Source organism: Orcinus orca, chromosome 8 (assembly GCF_937001465.1).
Source record: "Orcinus orca chromosome 8, mOrcOrc1.1, whole genome shotgun sequence".
Taxonomy (NCBI): Eukaryota; Metazoa; Chordata; class Mammalia; order Artiodactyla; family Delphinidae; genus Orcinus; species Orcinus orca.
Genome location: NC_064566.1, coordinates 2,172,936 through 2,179,157, shown reverse-complemented (window position 1 = coordinate 2,179,157; position 6,222 = coordinate 2,172,936).

Genomic DNA, 6,222 nt, shown 5'->3' with positions numbered 1-6,222 from the left:
ACGTGGGTCTGCGTGTGTGGGAGAGGGCAGACAGAACCCAATACGTGGGACGCATAAGGAAATGATACACAGATTGCAAGCACGTAGGCTGGCTCTGCGTGCCGTGGAGCTGTGGCAGGGTCCTAAGCTCTTCTGTTCTAGAAGGAACCTCTAGCTGATCAGGGACCAAAGGGGGTGGGCCAGTGTAAAGACACTTCTGCAGTCCTGAGAGGGGGGACGTGGACTTGGGTAGAAGGTGGCAGCAGAGCGGGAGAGTCTGCAAAGCCGGGAAAGGAGCAGCTGACGGAGTGTCTGGGTGGTGTCCGTCAGCCGGGAAGGAACCAGGGTGTGAGTGTGGGATCTTGAGGGGAGAACCTGCTGGGGCTCAGTGCTCTAGGGGGTGGAGACGTGGGTCACACACAGGTGCAGGAGCGTGGGGTCTGAGCTGGGGGTACCACAGGGCGTCTTCTGCATCGAGGTAGTATTTAGGGCCCTGACTCAGGACGAGATGAACGCAGGAGGGGTTGATGCGGGTCCAGGGCACAGTGCCTGTTACCCTAACTATTCCCCGAGGGGCCCACCTCAACGTCACCTCTTCAGGGACGCCAAGGAGGTTTTGGCTGGGGCAGGACCAGGGCTGGGGGCAGGTCTCCGCCAGAGCTTAACTTCCCAGCCCAGGTGAGGCACAGTTTCGGGCCTTGGCCAGCAGGAGGGTGTCCAGACCCCACAGCAGCACCTGTGCCCCTCACAGCATCCCCAGGAGCTCAGACTCAGCTTGGTAGCTGTCCCTGAAGTCGCATCCTTACGAGGGGCACCCCAGCCCACCGCAGGCACCGGGGGCCTGGCCTCAGTCTGTGAGCACCACCTTGGAGGTAGTTGGGTTAAGGGTCTGGGAGGGCGGGTGCAAAGTCCCTCTGCAGATGCCACAGGAGGGGCTGGGCTGGCAGGTGCCGAGAAACCTTCCAGAACTGGAGTCTGTGACGAGGCTCCTGGGGTTGGAGTCTGGGCAGGGGCTTCTCGGAGGAGGGGGCAGGGGCTGGGCCTTGTGTTGGTTCCGACTCAGCCCGTGGGTAGGTTCGTGGGATTGAGGCCTTCAGGACATGGCCTGGCCACATCCCCAGAGGAGGCTCTGCCAGCCAAAGGGGGCTTCTCTGCTGGCCTCTAGTGATGCAGGGACCCCTGGCCCCAGCGTCCAGGCAGAGGGAGGGCAGCAGGCTGCACAGGCCTGGGGTCCCACCTCTCACCCAGTAGCTCCGCCCCACACCTGGCCCAGTGCTGGGATGCAGGGTCCCACGTGGTGAGGTGTGGGTCACTCAGTCCAGGGGCTCATGCCAGCCGATGGCCACAGCTGAGAGAGAAAGAGTCTTGACGGGGAAGCAGGGCCGAGAAGGTTGCTGGAGGTGGCCTCAGGGAGAGAGGCCTGTGGACCGGAGACCCCAGGGCCCTCAGGTGATGGCTGGGGTACACTGTGAGATGGCGTGTCCCCTTTCTAGCAGGACCAGAGGAGAGGAGGACCAGGGGACCTTGCTCTTGGGACCCTCAAGGAGGTGCCAAAGGCCCCGGCTTGCCTGGGACGTGGGGCTTTCCATGTGAAAACAGGAACTGTCCTGGAGAAGCCCGGCCAGCTGGTCACCCTCCCTCTCGGGTCCTTGGAGGCCAGACAGACTCACGCTGGGCCTTGACCTACAGGAAGGAAGGAAAGACGCTGGGGTGGGTGACAGCCCGGGCAGCAGAGCAGGGGTGGGCACTGCAAGGTCGCAGGCCCCGTCTCCAGGGCCCTGGAGGAACACCTTACCCCAAGTTCCATACTTGGGCAAGAACTACAGCTTCAACGGAGAGGTGTCCATCCAGGAAGGCGTGGAGGGGGGAGTGGCTAGCAGCCGGTGGTCTGGCCTGGCTAGGGCCTGGGTGGGGGGTGGTGAGAGGGCAGAAGGGCAGCCTGGAATCAGGAAAAGACGAGCCTTCCAACTTCATGGGAAAGCAGGGCTCAGAGACAGTAGCCATACACCTGTTCACCAGGCTGGGAGGGCGGAAACCGAGGCAGGACACGTGGCATGGATGCACTCCTCTCCATGTGCTCCTGGTGCCTCAGTCCCCGAAACAGGCACATGCCCGAGGGACCCGGAGGGGCCCCACATTTCCCCGAGCACCACCTCCTCCGGTCCTGGTCCCTCATCCCCCACTAGAAGGGACCGCCCCATGTTCTGACCATCCATCCCACACACCTCTACCCATCGGGAAGAAGCAGGAAGGACTTCCAGGACCCCAGAAGAGAAGTCACAAACCCAGGCACCCGTTCTTACCCCGGAGAACCCCCCTGGCCGGCACCAGTGCCTCCCCCTGCCGGATGACACTTTCAGAGAGCCTGGCTCTTTGGTCTCTGTTGGAAGCAGCCACGCTGACACCTCAAGAGGTGACAAGCAGCAGCTTCCCTTCTGGGCACCCTGGGACCTGGTGGGGGAGTTTCTGAGGCCCCTGCTGCCTCCCACCCCTGGCCTTCTGGTCCGATGCCCAGCTCGGGGGGCGGCCAGGTCTCACACGCATTTTGCAAACCGGAGAAGCATGAGGGATAGCCACGGCCTCTCGCCCTATCCCTTCCACTGGGACTCAGCCCTGCTAGATGGACAGGTGAACACAGACGAGGGCACAAGTCAGACACCCCTGGCCCAGGCCCTGATTTGACAGTCGAGGAGGAGGGGCTGCCCAAGGTCACACCGCCAACAGTGACCGAGCCAGGACCAGACTGGCTCTGCAGGCAGCCCTGCTGGGCCAGCATCTCCACAGCTTACCCGGCTTTGACAAGCATCTCATCCTCTCAAGCCTCAGTTTCCCCATCTGCAAAATGGGACAATGCTAATTCCTCCCTCGTAGGATACATGTGAGGATTAAATGAGGCAACCTGCACGTAAATCGCGTGGCCGGGGCGGCTGCCTGGCACAGAGAGGGTGTGTTGCCAGCAACAGCAGGGTACCGACCAGGGATGCCGCTGAGCACCGGGCATGTGTGCAGCCGGGTGAAACAGCCTGTGTTCCGTGAAGACAGACCCACCAGCCGCTGTGATGTGTGTCCCACAGACCCCCTGGGTCGGGTGGTAGCACTGTCCAAGCTGCTTGTTATGTAAATACTGCTTCATCCTGTCTGACAATTTATTAGGGAACTGCACATGATTTGGGGGTACAAATGCCTTTGTTGGGGTTGGAGTCTCCCTGCCAGCCCACACCCCTGGGCTCAGAGCAAATGTCCACTTTTCATTACAGAGGCAGCTGGTGGGATCCTCAGTGCTCGGCTGTGCCCTGCCCACCCCTCTAGGTCTGGAGGGAGAGACCGATGATGCAGAGGGTGATGCCTCTTCTCAAGGAGGGGGCCCCTGTGCCAGGCACATAGGACATGGCCTCCGAGCCTTACAGATGAGAAAGCAGAGGCACAGAGAGGTTAAGCGATTTGCCCAAGGTCACACAGCCAGGAAGAGGCAGTCACTCTGCTCAACTCCAAAGCCCACAGAGTTGCCCATCGACCAGGCAGCGCCCACTACCTTGCCCCCTGCCCCATTCCTCTTGCTGTGCGAAGATGCCACCGGCAGGAATCTGGGCCCGCTGGCACCCTGGGGGCAGCCGTGGGCTGTGGCCATACCCTCCTGTCCCCCCAGCAAGGACCTGCTGCCTCTCACCCCCCGCCTGCACTCCAGGCCATGAGGCACCTCCTGGCACCATCCTCCGAACTCCCCTCCCTCTCCTTCCTCTCACCCCCCATCCCAGGCTCCCTGAGCCCTCAGGCCTGGCCTCTCCCAGGCTCGCAGCCTCTGCTGGCGCCCCGTCATTGCTGCTTCCCTGACTCTTCCTCACCTCGCTCCCAACTGCTGGTCCTGGCACCTGCAGCCACCACTCAACCACAGGACCCTGGACCCCCAGCTAGAACCCTCCGGGGCTCCCTGGTGCCTTCGGGATGTAGCCAGCTCCTGGGCCAGATGGATCCCCAGGCCCTGCAAACCTGCGACTGTCTCCAGCCTCCATCCAGCCCCCACCCAGCCCATTCCCTGCTCCCTCTCCAGGCACCAGCTGCGACGGGCCGTGGAGGCCTGCAAGGCCTGGGCATGGCCACCTCCCTGCCTGGGCCCCCCTCCGTTCCCAGACTCATCATCCTCACCCCAAAGCTGGGGTGGCCCCTGCTGGGGGCTCCTGCTGTATCCCACCTCCCACCATCATAGCACAGCTGTCCCGGTAGCTGTGGAGGTTCAGGGTTTGTGCCTGACCGTGGGCAGCTTGGAGGCGGACCCCAGGCCTTCCCTGGCGGCCCACAGGGTTCCCTTAGGGTGTGGGCTTATTTTTGGGGGTGTGGACAGCTGATGGAGATTGTGGGGCACACGCGTCCCTTCAAGCCTGCTGTCTCATCTGCTGTCCCCCCAGCCAGGCACTTCTGCCCAGATGCCCGCTGGGCCTTAGCCCCCAGCCCAAACATGGGAGTTATAGTTACTGGTTTGGTCGTTGATGTTGTCAGGTGGGCCAGAGTCCAGTTCCCCGATCAGGCCTGAAACCCGGGCCCCCCCCAGTGAAAGTGCCCCATCCTAACCACTGGGCCACCAGGGAATTCCCCAGGTGTGCCCCGCAAGGGAAGGCCCGCGTGCGGCTCCCCAGGCCCAGCAGCGGGGGCGGGCAGGGGCGTGCACCACCAGGGAATTCCCCAGGTGTGCCCCGCAAGGGAAGGTCCGCGTGCGGCCCCCCAGGCCCAGCAGAGGGGGCGGGCAGGGGCGGCCAGGTGCAGGCCTTACAGAGAGATCCAGTGACCGACCGGCGGCACCGATGGCGCGAACAAGGCAGAGGGCGCTGGGGTGAGGCCGGGCCCCTGCAGGACCTGGCAGGAAAAGGAAGAGGAGGGGCTGAAGGGCAGCCGAGGGGAGGGGGGAGGGGGGAGGGGAAGAGAAGGGGCGAAGGGGAGGGGGGAAGGCGAGGAAAAGGGACGCGGACGGGGAGGGGGAGGGGCGGCTGAGGCCCTCACCTGGGTTCTGTAGCCTCTTTGTCTCTCCCCTCCTTGGCTCCCTGGCCCCCTGCCCACCCTGGAGACAGCAGAGGCCGCACGCTATTTACCGCTAAGGTGTGAGGGACGCCCCTCACCCCAAGCACCTTGGGGTGCTGGGAATTTTTTGAAACTGAGGCGTCCCCCTCCACAGCCTTGACTGGCCACAATGGGCAGACTTCACCCCAATCTTAGACTCGAGGAGACTCAGGGTCACAGAGAGTGAGGCCCTTGGCCAAGGCACCCACGGGGGGAGGAAGAGTGAGGTGGGCAGGCAGGCGGCAGTGGGGGGAGGGGTGGCTGGAGGCTGCGCACGGTCCGCCCTCCACTTTCCGGCCCCAGTGGGCTGCGTGGGCGGGCTGCTGGAGGTGGTGCCCTTTGTGGACACCAGGGGGCAGCAGGCCCCCAGTTTGGGGCCTCAAGGCTGCTGCCGGCGGGTGGGGAGGCGGCCTGGGCTGGTCTGGCCGGGGGCCCAGGGGCTGCCGCTCACATTGAGGACGGTTGTGGTCCCCCTGCCCGGGCCATTGGGAGAGGGAGGGGACAGGCACCGCTTCTGCTGAGCCCCTACTCTTTGCAGCCCTGGCTTGGCCGGGTTGTCTTGCTTTTACCTCCTGGCCTCTGTCCTGATCAGCTGCTGCTCACCTTGGAAACGCTGCGGGGGCGGAGGGGGGGGGCGGCCGCGGGGGAGTTGGGCAAACGTGGGGAGTGAGTGGATAGGGGAGCGGACAGAGCGGTGAGGGCTGTCCTCCTCGCCTGACCGTGGGCGGGCAGCAGGCAGGCGGCTGCTCCCTCATCGTGCCCTGACTTGCGGTGGGAGCCTGCTGGGGGTGTCCCAGTGCCTGCGAGTACTAGGTGCTCAACTAATGTCTCGCATGAAGTCTCTCCTGAAGCCTAGGAAGGCCCTGCCTCTTGTTCCTCCATGGCTGCGGGGGTCCAGGTCCTGCTGTGGGAGGGCTGGGGACCATCACATCTCCTCCCTGGCATTTCAGCTGCTCTGAACACCACGCGGAGGTGTTGGAAGCAGGGTGGGAGAGGGGGTCCCTGGTGTACCCTGTGGGTAGAAGATGCTGACTCACAGGGGACCCCACTAGCTCAAGAAGACTAGACAGGAAGTTGGGGGGCATGGTGGGCATGAGGTCTGGGAAGGGGGGGCCATCTGCTCATCCCCGATGTGCTTTTCTTGCTGTTTCCCTGGCAAGGTGAGCCTCTGGCCCAGGGGACCGTCCAGTCTGT